This window comes from Tasmannia lanceolata, unplaced genomic scaffold, assembly GCF_043159265.1.
Source record: "Tasmannia lanceolata isolate RefF3 unplaced genomic scaffold, GAP_Taslan_0.1 ptg000018l, whole genome shotgun sequence".
Taxonomy (NCBI): Eukaryota; Viridiplantae; Streptophyta; class Magnoliopsida; order Canellales; family Winteraceae; genus Tasmannia; species Tasmannia lanceolata.
The window spans coordinates 22,709,955-22,726,631 of NW_027518695.1; the positions used below are offsets into that span (position 1 = coordinate 22,709,955).

A 16,677-nucleotide genomic window follows, 5' to 3' on the forward strand; every position below is an offset into this window, starting at 1 on the left:
TCCAATGTTTGATTACACGTGAAAGAAAAATTGTAATTCGAACATTGTTTGATTGCACGTGAAAGAAAAATTGTAATTCGAACAACCATAGTTAATGCCTTATTTACCATAAGAAAAACAAATATGGCAAAACAACCGAAGAGGTTGAAAGAACAAAGAAAACAATAAGAACAAACAAAATCGAGGAGGTAAGAAATCAAAGATTTCTAATGAGGGGCGATCAACCTTGACCTGAGCTAGACGGCCTGCCTCTGCATTAGTCGACCACCGAGTATGGTGGAACCTGACTTGGTGGCCCTTTGGAGTGTCCAACTTCTCGTCAATCAACTCAGAGAAACGCCAAGGATGTGGGTGCCTCTCATCTAGCCATCTGATTACGTTAAACGAATCTACCTCCACTATAATATCATTCAACTCACCTCTAGGCAGACCGAGCAAGACCGTCTGCTTCTGCATTAGCCGACCACCGAGTATGGTGGAACCTGACATGGTGGTCCTTCGGAGTGTCCAACATCTCGTCCATCAACTCAAAGAAACGCCAAGGATGCGGGTGCCTCTCATCTAACCATCGGATTACGTTAAGCGAATCTCCCTCCACTATAATATTATTCAACACACCTCTAGCCAGCAGCCCTGTCCCCTGAAGAATAGCCTCAACTTCTGTCTCATTGGAATCCATGGAACCTATTTGACCAGAGGAAACTCATTTGTTGACATTGGAATCATCTCTGAGAAAGCCCCCAATGCCCGCCGGGCTTGGATTGCCAAGGCTTGAACAGTCAAAGTTTAATTTTAACCATCCGGGCTCAAGGGGGATCCATCTAAGGGCCATCACCACCTCATTATTCTGACTTGCACATATCTCCTTTTAGTAACGTCTGATGTCCGTTGCTGAATACATTTTAAAGCACAAAAGGATCCTATATATATATATATATATATATATATATATATATATATATATATATATATATATATATATATATATCGAGAGAGAGAGAGAGAGAGAGAGAGAAAAGCGTAGCTACACATACGTGTAGCTAACTTAGCTACACCAACGCCTTAAAATACAGTGGGCCCCACATTGTTTGGGTGATGCAAACCATTCATTTGATGGGCCCTCATATAGATAGGGTGTGCCCAAAAAATCAGCTCTATAGGATCATCCCAACCCTACGATTTGTGGAGGCAAAAATGGACGCATAAAAACCTTCACAAATCTGCCCATTTTTGCCTCCACAGTTTGAAGGGTGGGGATGATCCTATGGAGCTGATTTTTTGGGCACACCCTATCAATGTGAGGATCTATCAAATGAATGGTTTGGATCACCCAAACAATGTGGGCCCACTGTATTTTAAGCCGTTGGTGTAGCTAAGTTAGCTACACGTATGTGTAGCTTTACCTAACTCATATATATATATATATATATATATATATATATATATATATATATATATATATATATAGGGAAAGGTGTTCGTACTCGGTTGAGTAGATAAGCTTATCTACTCGGTCGGGTTAAAAACAGTGGGGGCCCACATTTTTGGGGTTATCCAAACCATTCATTTGAAAGGCCCTTACCTAGATAGGGTGTCCACAAAAAATCAGCCCCATATGATCATCCTAACCCATGCAACAGTGGAGGGAAAAATAGGGAAAAATGGACAAACACATCTTGTCCACAAATCTGCCCATTTTTCCCTCCACTGTTGGGTGGGTTAGGATGATCCTGTGGGGCTGATTTTTTGTGGACACCCTATCTAGGTAAGGCCATTTCAAATGAATGGTTTGGATCACCCCAAAAATGTGGGCCGCCACTGTTTTTAACCCGACCGAGTAGATAAGCTTATCTACTCGATCGAGTACGCACATCTTTCCCATATATATATATATATATATATATATATATATATATATATATATATATATAGAGAGAGAGAGAGAGAGAGAGAGAGAGAGAGAGAGAGAGAGAGAGAGAGAGAGAGAGAAGTGTTCCTGCGCAGTTGCTCAGATAGGGTGTCTACCAAAAATCAGCTCCATTGGATCATCCTAACTCCTCTAAAAGTGGAGGAAAAAATGAGCAGATTTGTGGACAAAAAGTGTCTATCCATTTTGCCCTCTACTTTTGGATGGGTTAGGATGATCCAATGGAGTTGATTTTTTGTACACACCCTATCTATGATGGGGCCTTTCAAATGAATGCTTTGGATCATCCTAACAATGTGGGCCCCTTATATTTTGTGAGCGCCACCTCATATAATCTATATGAGGTTAACCTCAGGAACTCTTTTCTCTCTCTCTCTCTCTATATATATATATATATATATATATATATATATATATATATATATAGGGGAAGGTGTTTGTGAGCGGCCCCTCATATAAGCTTATATGAGGTGACGGCTAGAAACACGGTGGGCCCATATTTTTGGAGTGATAAAAACCATTCATTTGATAGCCCCTGACATAGATAGGGTGTGCCCCAAAAATCAGCCGCATAGGATCATCCCAACCCTTCGAACTGTAGAGGTGAAAATTGGAAAAATCTGGGCAAATTTGTAAGTCCCATTTTCACCTCCCCAGTTCGAAGGGTTGGAATGATCCTATGGAGTTGATTTTTTGGGCACACACTATCTATGTCAGGGTCTATCAAATGAATGGTTTGGATCACCCCAAAAATGTGGGCCCACATGAGTTTCAATCCGTCACCTCATATAAGTGAGTATGAGGGGCCACTCATACTCACTTTTCCCACGCACACACACACACACACACACACACACACACACATATATATATATATATATATATATATATATATATATATATATATATATATATATATATATATATATATATATAGAGAGAGAGAGAGAGAGAGAGAGAGAGAGAGAGAGAGAATAGAGTTCCTAAGGTGTCACCTCATATAGCTTATATGAGGTGACGCTTAAAAACAAAAGGGGCCCACTTTGTTTGGATGATCCAAAGCATTCATTTGATAGGTCCTTACATAGATAGGGTGTGCCCAAAAAATCAACTTCATAGGATCATCCTAACCCTTCCATTTGTGGAGGTTGAAATGGATGGGTATAAACCTCCATAAATATGCCAATTTTTTACCTCCATAAATGGAAGGGTTAGGATGATCCTATGGACATGATTTTTTGTAGGCACCATATCCATCTAAGGGCCTTTGAAATGAGTGGTTTGGATTACCCCAAACAAAGTGGGCCCCTTATGTTTTAAAGCGCCACCTCATATAAGCTATATGAGGTGACACCTTAGGAACTATATATATATATATATATATATATATATATATATATATATAGAGAGAGAGAGAGAGAGAGAGAGAGAGAGAGAGAGAGAGAGAGAGAGAGAGAGAGAGAGAGAGAGAGAGAGAGAGAGAGAGAGAACTGTTGGTGAGCTTAAGCGCACCAAACCTATGGTGCGCTTAAGCTCCCCAATCGCATGGGGGCCCACTTTGTTATGTGATCCAAAGCATTCATTTTAAAGGCCTTATGATAGATAGGGGGTGTACCAAAAATCAGCTCCATAGGATCATCCTAACCCCTTCATTTGTGGAGGACAAAAATGGGCAGATTTGTGTCTGTCCATTTTTGTCCTCCACAAATGGAGGGGTTAGGATGATCCTATGGAGCTGATTTTTGGTACACCCCCTATCCATGTAAGGGACTTTAAAATGAATGCTTTGGATCACCTAACAAAGTGGGCCCCCATGTGATTGGGGCGCTTAAGCTCACCAAAAGTTTGGTGAGCTTAAGCGCACCAACAGTTTCCTCATATATATATATATGTTTTTCTAGTCGGCCGACTAGAGAACCTTTTCTAGTCCGCCGACCAAAAAACACAGTGGGCCCACATTATTTGGATAATCCAAAACATTCATTTGATAGGCCCTCGCATAGATAGGTGTGCCCAAAAAATCAGTTGCATAGGATCATCCTAACCATTTGAGTGGAGGATAAAAATTGACAGATTTGTGGGGTTTATAAGCGTCCATTTTAACCTCCATAAATCGAAGGGTTAGGATGATCCTATGGAGATAATTTTTTAGGCACATCATATCTATGTCAGGGCCCATCAAATGAATGCTTTGGATCATCAAAACAACGTGGGCTCACTGTGTTTTTAACCTCCACTGTCCATTTTTAACCTCCACAAATCGAAGGGCTAGGATGATCCTATGGAGCTGATTTTTTGGGCACACCCTATCTATGCCGAGGCCCATCAAATGAATGCTTTGGATCATCCAAACAACATGGGCCCACTGTGTTTTTGGTCGGCAGACTAGAGAAGTTCCTCTAGTCGGCCGACTAGAAAAACTTTCCCCTCTCTCTCTCTCTCTATATATATATATATATGAGGAAAGTGAAGCTACACCGCCGGTGTAGCTAACTTAGCTACACCGCCGGCTTAAAATACAATGGGCCCACATTGTTTTGGTGATCCAAACCATTCATTTGATTGGTCCTCACATAGATAGGGTGTCTACAAAAAATCAGCTCCATAGGATCATCCCAGCCCTTCAAACTGTGGAGGCAAAAATGGACAAATTTGTGAAGGTTTTTACACGTCAATTTTTTCCTCTACAAATCGTAGGATTGGGATGATCCTACGATTGTATTTACAAAAAACCGGCGGTGTAGCTTCACTCTCTCTCTCTCTCTCTCTCTCTCTCTATATATATATATATATATATATATATATATATATATATATATATATATATATAGATAACTGAGATTTTGAAAATCGCAATAAAATTAGGGGGAATGGGCTTCGGGTTCGGATCGGCTTGGCTTGCCCAACGCTTCAATCCTAACCAAACCTAAAATTAAATCGTGTAGGATTTTCCCAACCCTAACCTGTCCCAAGCCGAGGAAATGCCAACCCAACTCGAGATAAAATTGGGTTGAACCTGTCGAGTTTGGGTTGAGACCGGCCCAAGTTTACCCATACTTTTTTTGTTCCTAAAATGGCAGATTGGTAAATGAAAAGAAAAACTCGGTGTTTTTATTTGTTTCAAAAGTAGGGTTCTAACTGTAACATTTTTTTTTGTTGAAAGGGCAATGATATTTTCAGCCCCCCTGCATTAGGCGCACGCTCCCCTTATAACTTGATTTGATGTGAAAAGTGGGCAACTTTAACGCTTTTTGACATCAAATCACGTTATAAGGGGAGCGAATGCAAGGGGAGTGAAAATATCATCTCCCTTTGCAAATTAGGGATTTCTACTCTATTTGGGACATATGACAGTACACATTACTCCCCCACACACACACACACACCCCCCCCCCCCCCCCCCCCCTGTGATGGGTAAAGGGCCTCCTCGCACAATTAACTCATTTTTTTATGGTGAATTTATCTTTAAAATTTTGACGAAATTTTTTCCTAGGATGTTTTATTTCCACAATTTAGAAGGAAATAATAAATTTAGGGATATCATTATAAATTAAAAATTAAAGGTCCCTATAAATAAAATTTGATCTATCACTTTTTTTTTATGTGTAATCAAAGAAGGGAAAAGCATGACATTTAAAAAACAAAATTCTTTTCCAAACTTTCCCAGAAATATCCTGTAATCCAAACAAGAGCATAAAAAAAAAGTTAATATTAGTAGGATGCAATTCCTCTTACCTGGAGGTATATAACCTATGGATCCTTTGAGCCCACATGTAGATTTGGATTCCTGATCAAAGTCTTCTATCACCAGTAATTTTGCCAATCCGAAGTCCCCTACTTTTGCAGTCATGTCTTCATCCAAGAGCACATTGCTAGGCTTAAGATCACGATGAACCACTGGTGCTTTACAATCATGGTGCAGATAATCCATAGCAGAAGCAACATCAATGATAATATTCAATCTCTGCATAATATTCAGCCCATTTCCATTTTCATTCCTTTTGTGCTGAACCCATTCCTCCAAGCTCCCATTACTCATAAACTCATACACCAGAGCTTGGAAATCCATGTTTTGGAAGTCTACACTCGAGCATGATGTGATCAGTTTAACAAGATTACGGTGTCTGACATTTCTGAGAGCTTCACATTCTGCAAGTGTGAAACAACCAATTATTCCAAAAGTTTAAGATGTTAAAGTTGGTGTTATTTAATCATATATACTCCAACACTCCGCCTCACGTGTGGGCCCTCTTTTTGAGTTGGCCGTACACTTGGATTTTTAATATCAAGAAGTAGTTGGGTTTTGAACCCAGGACCTGCCTTGAGGCAATAAATCTGATACCACATGAAACAATCAATTGCTCCAATAGTTTAAGCTGTTAGAGTTGGTGTTATTTAATCATTTATACTATAACACTCCCCCTCATGTGTGGCCCCTCTTTTTTCTTTTTTTTTGAGTTGGCCGTACATGTGGATTTTTAATATCAAGGAGTTGTTGGGTTTTGAAACCAGGACCTGCTGCGAAGCAATAGCTCTGATACCAAGTGAAATAATCAATTACACCAAAAGTTTAAGCTGTTATAGTTGGTGTTATTTAATCATTTATACTCTTACCAGCAAGAAAGCTCTTGGAAGCTCCATTCCTCAAAAGATCGAGGACCTTAACGGCAACTGTTGTTCCATCTCTGAGAATTCCTTTGTAGACAGATCCGAAGCTCCCTCTTCCTAGTAGATTTGCTGAATTAAAATAACCAGTTGATGTAAGAAGCCCTTTATAAGATATCATTTGATGTCGTCCCTTGAAGGATCCAAAGTGTTCTGCCATTTCTGCTCCATGTTTTCGTCTGTAAAAGATAAGCCATAACAAACCCACAACAACACATACCACGATGGATCCTGCAATTGGGACAATAACTCGAAGTGGGTCCGATCTTTGCCCATTCGAGGAGGGAGGAACACGAATATCCTTGCATATGGGTGACGTGCAAAGCTTCGAATTCCCTTCAAGATTGACCTCTGATGGATTACTGAAAATGCCATTGTTTGGAACTTTTCCTTCGAGTTGATTGAAAGAGAGGTTCAAGAACTGAAGAGCCTGAAGTCCTTGAAGATCATCAGGAATGGTGCCGGATAGTTGATTCATAGATAGATCTAGATTTTGCAATCCTTTCACTCCTCCTAGAGTATTAGGAATAATTCCTGAAAATAAGTTGTTGGCCATGAACAAATCCTGCAAGCTCTTACAGTTTCCAATTGAGTTGGGGATATTTCCAGACAAACGGTTTTTCGATATGTCTATGGCTGCTAGTTGTTCCAATCTACCAACATCCTGAGGCAAAGGACCAGTTAGAGAGTTCCTGGATAAGTTGAGAAAAGAGGCTAAGCTAGTAAGACTGAACACTTCATTGGGTATGGTTCCATTGAGCCTGTTATTGGATAGATCTAATAAAGATAAACGTTGCAAGTTCCCAAAAGTGGTGGGTATTCCCCCCTCCAAATTATTCCCAAACAGTTCAAGTTTATACAGTTTTGCTAGACTTCCAAGCGAGGCCGGAATTACACTGGAGGACTCATTTACAGCCAAACGCAAACTCTGAAGTTCCTTAAGTAGGCCGATTTCTATTGGTATCTCTCCTGAGATTGAATTCTGGCTCAAATTCAGCAAAGCAAGATTGCTTAGATTGCCTATTGATGCAGGTATAGTACCATAGATTCGATTCCCACCCATGTAAATTTTTGTGAGACTCTTCGAGAGATTCCCAACGGACGCTGGAATTAGTCCCTCCAAAAGATTTACATCCAATGCAAGGTATTCCAGTTTCGTGCTGTTTATCAAAGAAGTGATGAAACTTAGGCCATTGTCTCCTGAGCTGAGAAGCTGATTAAACCCCAGATTATATGGGCGAAGCACATGGAGATTTTCTAGTCCTTGGGGTACTGACCCGACATGAAAATTGTTTGACATTCTAATGCTTTGGATCTTGGTGATATTGTTCAGAGATTACGGAATTGGACCGGAGAATTTGTTGAAGCATGAATGAAAGAACAACATGTTTGGGAGCTTAAGGCCAATATCACTTGGAAATTCTCCCCACAGTTGGTTTAAGCCAAAGGCAAATGTAGTAAGGGAAGAAATGTTATACAGTGACAGAGGAAGAGTACCTGTGAGATGGTTTACTGAGATCAGCAGGTCTTTTAAGTCATGGAGACGGCCTAAGTCTTCCGGTATTGTTCCACTGAGATAATTCGTCCACAACTCTAGAGTGGTAAGTGATGAAAGGTTACCAATTGACTCTGGGATTGCCCCGGAAAACTGATTATTATTCATCCTCAGTACTTTGAGCTTCCGAAGAAGCCCGAGCTCTGGAGGAATTTGTCCCAATATCTTATTCGCAGTCATGTCAAGGTCCGTCAGGTCCGAGCAGCAGTGTTTAAAAACTCGTTGACTCGGCTCGGAACTCGGCCGAGTCGACTCGGATGTGTTGACCGCATTTTGGAGTCGCAGACTCGCCGAGTCCGGGCCGAATCAAACTTGAATCAAACTTTTTTTTTTCAGATGGAATCTACCAGCATGTGAATCTAGGTGATCCGTGACTCCTAAACTTCAAAAAGACAAGAAAAAAAAGGATCGGATCTTGATTTTTTCAACAAAATATCATATGATTCCCATTTCCATTCATCCTGAAATAGCCAGATCTACCTTAGTTTCTGCGCAAAACCCTTTTCTCATTGCCTTCATAAACTGGTTTTTGGCAGGTAGAAGAATCAACTGTTTTTGTTGCAATCATAACCTGGTTTTTGGAGGAAGAAGAAGAAAGGTTTCCTTTTGTCTTGAGGTAAGTTGGCAAAGGAGGAAGAAGAAAGGTTTCTTTGTGTCTTGAGGTAAACGAAAATGAAATCCTAAATCACTAAATGTAGGTAAATGATACATTCAACCCTTTTTCTTACTTGGGACAACCCTCTCTAGGTAAAAGTACAGTCATAGACACGCTGGGGTGATTTTCTCGAGTAAAAAAGTGGTGCACATATCACATTTGGGGCATAGCGTATTTAAATGGGCAGCTGTCCATTTGATGGACAGCTGCCATCATATCACATTGGATGATCTAAGCTGCCCATCAAATGGATAGCTTAGATCATCCTATGATGTAAGCCTCTGGATGATCCAAGCTGCCTATTATAGGTCAAAGAATAAAGAGGTTCTGCCCAAAAATTCATTTCAATAGGACGATCCCAGCCCTACTATCTGAAGTGGAAACTGCATATTATGGAATCCTCTATATAGATCAGAGGGTTGGGATCATCCAATGAAAATGATATTTGGGGCAAAATGTATTTATGATGTGGCTCATCAAATGGATGGGTTAGTGTAAGCCCAATGGTTTCCACCTTGGCATTCCCATCTTATTTTGATGATTCCAATACACAAGTGATTTATGATCACTAATGTGTTTGATTGTCTAAGTTGTAGATCACATTGGTGCTAAGACAACATTGCTTGGATTGAGGTCAAGAAGCACTTATTGATCCACATTCGGAAGGCCAAAGACATCGTAGATCCAAGACAAATGAAGACTTGAAGAATCCATTGAAGATCAAGTTATATTAGATTGTATTAAGATCCAATTCTAGTTTAGGATTTTGAAAGGCATAATTAAGTTAATCTCACACACCCTAAATATATAAGTGATTGTATTTGTGGAGTTCCAACACCTTGGAACCCTCATAGCAATCCCATCTTGGTTGAGAATTGGAAGCCCAAAAACAGAAATGAAAATCTGCTCAACATAGGCTTCTCGGAACTCCGAGAATTATTCTCGAAACTCCGAGATTCGGTCCAGTAGACTTTTTTTCATCTTCTGCTTGAATTCCCGGAACTCCGAGAACACTACAACGGTCGGATTTTTAACCGTTGCGATTTTTCCTGGAATTACAAAAATGCCATTGAACGGTCATATTTGGTTTTTCCTATATATATGGGCATTCCAAACATTCAAATCATCAATCCTAACACTCTAAAACTTCATTTGAACATCCAAAGAGTGAATCAAACTTGATTATGCCTCTCATCCTCTAAAGCTTAGGATTTGGATCATAAGCGATATTTGTACATCCTCTACAATTCTTGTAAACTCTTGTAAGGGATTTTTTTTGTTCTTTCTTTCTTATCAAGAACTCTGTATCGGGCGAGTGTTCAGAGAAGCGTAGCCCACTCTCCGTGCTGAAGATTGCCACCAAGGTTAAAGGTAATCGGAATTTGTAATCGGCACCGATCTTCGCCGAAGTTAAGAAGATCACATAGTGAAGTCATCAACGGGTTTGGTTGGTGGAGTGGAGTAGGCCTCGCGTTTGGAGGACCGAACCACTTTAAATCTCGGGTTTGTGTGCTTGAACTTTAGTGTTGATCTCTTAATTTCCAAAATTGGGTTTGAGTTTTCAAAAGAATTAAAACTTGTTAGAAACCTAATTCTTCCCTCCTCATAAGTTGCCGTACTCGGGACCACCCTTGGAATTTCACTTGGTATCAGAGCAAAGGCTCTTAAAAGATTTTCTTTTCTAAAAATCTTTAGTAAAATTTTCTTTAAAATTTCAACAAGGGAAAGATCATAAGATCTTTTGACAACTTTTTATTTGTGAAATGGCACATACAAATGGAACCGGACTTCCAGAAGGCCATTCCACAACTAGACCTCCCTTCTTTGATGGGTCCAACTATGAACATTGGAAGACAAGGATGCGCATCTATCTTCTTTCGATAGATGTGGAACTTTGGCATATTGTAGAAAAGGGCTACACTTTGCCTTCCAAGCCATTTGAAGAATGGAATGTCGTAGAGAAAAGGCATGCAAATTTAAATTACAAAGCCATAAATTCTTTATTTTGCGCCCTATCTACGGAGGAGTTTAATCGAGTAGCTCTTTTTGATTCCGCCAAGGTTATTTGGGATACACTTGCCGTTACCCACGAGGGAACATCTCAAGTCAAGGACTCCAAAATAAACTTGTTAAAGAGCAAATATGAAATGTTTAGAATGGATCAAAACGAAAGCATTTCCGAAATGTATACACGTTTTTCTAAAATTTCTAATGAACTAGCTAATCTTGGTAAATCTTATCCTACTGATGAGCTTGTGAGTAAGTTGCTTAGGTCTCTTCCTCCATATTGGGATCCAAAGGTAACTGCCATACAAGAATCAAAGAATCTCAAGACGCTAACCATGGAGGAGCTTGTAGGATCTCTCATCACCCATGAGATGCTCCTCACTAGCCGACAAGAGGAGAAGAAGCCGAAAGAAAAAGAGAATCGTTCTCTAGCTCTAAAAGCCTCCAAAGCAAACTCATCATCGGCGGATAGCGATGAAGAAGAAGCTTTGAGAAAGTTTAAAAGCTTATGGAGAAAGAAACATAAGAAGGATAAAACGAAGAAGAAAGAAGAAAGTGAAGTCGAAGGAGGAATAAGGTGCTATAATTGCAAGAAGACCGGACACAAAAGACCGGATTGTCCTCTTCTCAAGTCAACTTCCTCAAAATACAAGGGAAAGAAGGAATGGAAGAAACATAAGGCTCTTGCCGCCGGATGGGATGCTACTAGCACCTCGGGAAAGAGTTCAAGCGAAGGGGAAGAAAAGAAAGACGATCTTTGTTTCATGGCACTCACCCATGAAGATGAGGTAGACTCTAACCCCTCATGTTATTCATCTAGTAGTGATAGTGAAAAAATCTCATATGATGAATTGTGCTCAACCTTGCACTCTCAAATTTCTAAAAATAAAGTTCAAAAGAAATCCATTTCAAAATTAGAAAATGAACTTAATTTTTTGAAAAATGAATCTTCTTCCAAATCTCAAGCACAACTTGAAAATTTTAAACTTGAGATTGAAACCCTTAAGGGTTGTTTGGATGAGAAAACTTGCCAAATTGCAAAACTCTAAGATGTGGCAAGCTCTTCCAAATCTTATGAAGATGAATTTAATGATTTTCTAAATCAAATAACCCATCTTCATAATGAAAATGAAAGGTTAAGATTATGTCTCCATGGTTTCCTAAATGGTGATAAAATTATTGACATAATCTTGAGGAAGACTAGTCAAAGACCTAAACATGCATATGATAGGACTAGCGTATCTAACCCTCATGTTAGATGCCATTATTGTGGAATAAATGGTCATTACCAATTCCAATGTGCATCTAAGATTAGGGATAATGGTGGAACCAAGAAATCTTGGGTTCCCAAAGCCCCCATATGATTTTCATCATATGTGCTTAGATTAGGGGCATGCTTTACAATTGAATATCTTTTTCAAAGTTAATTAAATATCCCCTCTTATGTTGAATAAAAATTCTAAATAGGGGGAGTTCTAGGTTTGTCTTTTTCCTTGAAAAAGGGGGAGCTCTAAATTGTATATTTTATCCCTTTATTTCTCTTTTACCCAAATCTTTTTGATTGATGCCAAAGGGGGAGAGAATTCTAGTGTAAGGAAAATATGTGCTTTTTATTGGAAAATCTCTTGTGCTTGTCATCATCAAAAAGGGAGAGATTGTAAGCCCAATGGTTTCCACCTTGGCATTTCCATCTTATTTTGATGATTCCAATACACAAGTGATTTATGATCACTAATGTGTTTGATTGTCTAAGTTGTAGATCACATTGGTGCTAAGACAACATTGCTTGGATTGAGGTCAAGAAGCACTTATTGATCCACATTCGGAAGGCCAAAGACATCGTAGATCCAAGACAAATGAAGACTTGAAGAATCCATTGAAGATCAAGTTATATTAGATTGTATTAAGATCCAATCCTAGTTTAGGATTTTGAAAGGCATAATTAAGTTAATCTCACACACCCTAAATATATAAGTGATTGTATTTGTGGAGTTCCAACACCTTGGAACCCTCATAGCAATCCCATCTTGGTTGAGAATTGGAAGCCAAAAAACAGAAATGAAAATTTGCTCAACATAGGCTTCTCGGAACTCCGAAAATTCTCGGAACTCCGAGAATTATTCTCGGAACTCCGAGATTCGGTCCAGTAGACTTTTTTTCATCTTCTGCTTGAATTCCCGGAACTCCGAGAATACTACAACGGTCGGATTTTTAGCCGTTGCGATTTTTCCTGGAATTACAAAAATGCCATTGAACGGTCATATTTGGTTTTTCCTATATATATGGGCATTCCAAACATTCAAATCATCAATCATAACACTCTAAAACTTCATTTGAACATCCAAAGAGTGAATTAAACTTGATTATGCCTCTCATCCTCTAAAGCTTAGGATTTGGATCATAGACGATATTTGTACATCCTCTACAATTTTTATAAACCCTTGTGAGGGATTTTTTTGTTCTTTCTTTCTTATCAAGAACTCTGTATCGGGCGAGTGTTCGGAGAAGCGTAGCCCACTCTCCGTGGTGAAGATTGCCACCAAGGTTAAAGGTAATCGGAATTTGTAATCGGCACCGATCTTCGCCGAAGTTAAGAAGATCACATAGTGAAGCCATCAACGAGTTTGGTTGGTGGAGAGGAGTAGGCCTCGCGTTTGGAGGACCGAACCACTTTAAATCTCGGGTGCAATCTCTCTTACTCTTGCTCTTTATTTTGTATTTGCACTTTAGATTTAACTTGTGTGCTTGAACTTTAGTGTTGATCTCTTAATTTCCAAAATTGGGTTTGAGTTTTCAAAAGAATTAAAACTTGTTAGAAACCTAATTCTTCCCTCCTCATAAGTTGTCGTACTCGGGATCACCCTTGGAATTTCAGTTAGATCATCCTATAATGTTAGCCTTACAACTTTAATTGGCTTTCCATAATATGCCGTTCCACTTCAAATGGAAGGCTTGGATCATCCTACTGAAATGAATTTTTGGGCACAACGTATTTAATTTGTGGCTCAACAAATGGACAGCTTAGATCATGGGATCATCCCATGATGTAAGGCATACATTTTTAATTGGCTGGATGATCCAAGCCCTCCATTTGACTTGGCCACGTCAACCGCGTTCTTGATCGCGTCTGCGCCGAGTCGACAAGGATTTTCTTCGGCTGCGTTCCGCATCGAAACCGCATTTTTAAACAATGCGAGCATCTGCTTGTGTTTCGAGGAATGGAACCTTTGATGTTGTTGGAGCTCACATTTAGGACCTGTAACAGAAATAGATTGCCAATTTGGACGGGGAGAAAGCCCGTGAATTGGTTGTTTTGAAGGTGAAGGAAACGAAGGAAAGAGAGATTTCCGATGTAGGGGGTAATGGTTCCGACTAGTCCGAGGCCCCGCAGATCAATGGAGGAGACTCTCTGCCTGATATTGTTGCAGGAAATTCCAGTCCAATTGCAAGGAGTAGAGTTTTCATTCCATGAAGATAGAGTGTCGGAAGGGTCACTTAATAAAGACTTAAACGAAAGTAATGCCTCCTTGTCTGTAAGGGAGTTGAACTGGGCTGAAACTACTGTAACAAGGAATGGGCTTTTCTGTGAGGTGGAAAGTGCCAGAAGAACAACAAAGCAAAACCCAAAATAGAAAGCCATTTGAACTCTCAGTAGAAGAACAAATGGGGGAGAATAAATAAACTGTGATGGAGGCAAATAAAAGCAAGGGGTTGAAGCAAAGGTACTTCCTTTGTGATGTGGTACAAAATCTTAGTTGGTGTTTTTATAATAGAGCCATGGGTGTGCTGGTTCTAGTTTTTGCACCAGTATGGAGAAAAGTCTATATGCTTGAGCTGATTTTTCTGCCACTAGTAGAGATCATGTTTTGGAAAATTGTGACATGAATCTTGACAACGTGGGTCATTAAGATTCAAACCTTTTGAGGCCCCACCTATTAAATGTATGAAGACTAGTAGAATCTTACTAAGTAGAAGGGCCCAAAATATTAAATGTATGAAAACTCGTAGAATCTTGGTAAGGAGAAAGCCTTGAGTCCGAGTAATTCCATTGCGACTGCTGACTGTTGTACGACGAATGGCCAATCCTCGTACAAAGTCCCAGCTGCAACCACCCCTTCGGCCGCCGCATGGGTTCGACCATTGCGTGGGCTTTAACCACATTGGTAGGTCTCGGCCGCCTCATAGACATAGACTGCATTGGCGGGTCTTGGCCCGTGGACAGCCTTTGGCTCAACGGGCTCAACGGGCTCAACCGTGCATAGGTATGGGTTGCTTCGATAGGCCGCGGTTGCCACATGGCATTTGGTTCATTCACATAATATCTTATTCCAAAAACTACTAATAACTCAAAGTTCAACACATCAGGCCCATACATAGGTAAAAATAAAATAAAATAAATAAAAATAAACTACTTAAAGACCATTATGCCCTTAATGGGCCCGACGGTTGTGACCCCGCCTAGAATAGGTATGAAGCGAGCACCTACTATCCCCATCAAAAGGTCAAGAGGACCTTGCATCACTTGTTATTCATAGGGATCTATAGCCTATGCAAGTCTGTCACCTGAAAAATAGAAATATTCTAACATTCTTCCACTTGGCCCGCAAAGGTCTATAATCTCAACATTATATGATTAGCATACAATTACATAATCAATTAAGGTTCAAACCTTAACCACCATTTCATTAAGTGAAGCTACTAATAACAGATCATGTAAACATTAAGCTATTCACACATCCCAATGATCATCCCATGGTCACAGAATTAGCATCCTCACCAACATGAATTAGACACAACGGTCCACTTAACATCTTTCATCAACATTTTGCTTGCATAATATCCAATCATGTGAAAAAAAAAAACTATGGAGCAACAAATAAGTTAAAATATCAGAATCAACCAAACCATAATGTAATCACAATAAGCCTTTATGCAAACTCTCGCTATCCAAAGCCAAGCTTATCCACCATCTTTATGTGAGCAACATGCTCCTTAAAGAGCTTAGGTGATAAGCATTTGCTTATATAATCTGCCAAAATAAGTGCACTACCTTTTTCCCTCACAACAATTAATGTCAACATTCATTGATTCCTTACCAAAATATATTGTTTTAGAAAAAGAAAGCTATAAGGGCTCGTTTGGATACCACATATTTTGTGTTTGGATTTGGAATTGAGTTTTGAATACAAAATGAATATATTTGCCGGCTCATGTTGAGGGAGACAGTTTGGGGGGGGGGGGGGGGGGTGTACTTCCTACTGGAGGGGGGAGGTTGAGGAGCAAAGAGGGTGAAGGAAACTGCCAGATCTGTGGATTTCCAATTACTTATTTCCACAACATATTTGGAAATTTGTTTTTTTTTTCACTGTCAGTTGCTGATTTGGAAATCCAAGGATTTGATCCGGATCCAAATCACAACACAAAAAGGGTTGCAAATGTGAGAAATCCAAATCAAAATCTTCTCGGCATCCAAACGGGCCCTTATGGAATTGCCAAAATCAATTCTTAGTGACCAATTGACAATATCAACAACCCAAAGCCCTGAGACAAAATTCTACATCCATAACACCTAACGTTGCCCTCAAAACAAGCAATAAACTCCATTTATTTGTTGAAAGTAACCTTCACTATTCATTTGAAACTCTTCCATAATACAAAACTTCATGCAATTATGAAAACATATCCCAATTTGGATCTTCTAGTAGGGGTGCAACTCGGGTCGGGTTGAGGCCAACCCTAACCCAACCCGAGATAGCATTCCCTCAACCCTAACCCAACCCAATCTGAGCCTCGGCTTGAGGATGGTCAACCCTAACCCAACCCGCCTTCAAAACGGGTCAGGTTAAGTCAGATTGGGCTTGGGTTTAT

The 16,677-nt window shown here is 39.8% G+C and overlaps 1 pseudogene across 1 annotated transcript; it reads right to left on the reverse strand.

The window, feature by feature from the left end:
• Nucleotides 1-421: 421 nt before the first annotated feature.
• On the reverse strand, nucleotides 422-14,529 carry LOC143850193 (uncharacterized; annotated as a pseudogene). Its single transcript, XR_013235964.1, has 4 exons — nucleotides 13,991-14,529; nucleotides 6,542-8,333; nucleotides 5,663-6,076; nucleotides 422-684 (listed from the first exon to the last, which is right to left on the reverse strand). The product of XR_013235964.1 is annotated as an uncharacterized LOC143850193 (transcript).
• Nucleotides 14,530-16,677: the final 2,148 nt, after the last annotated feature.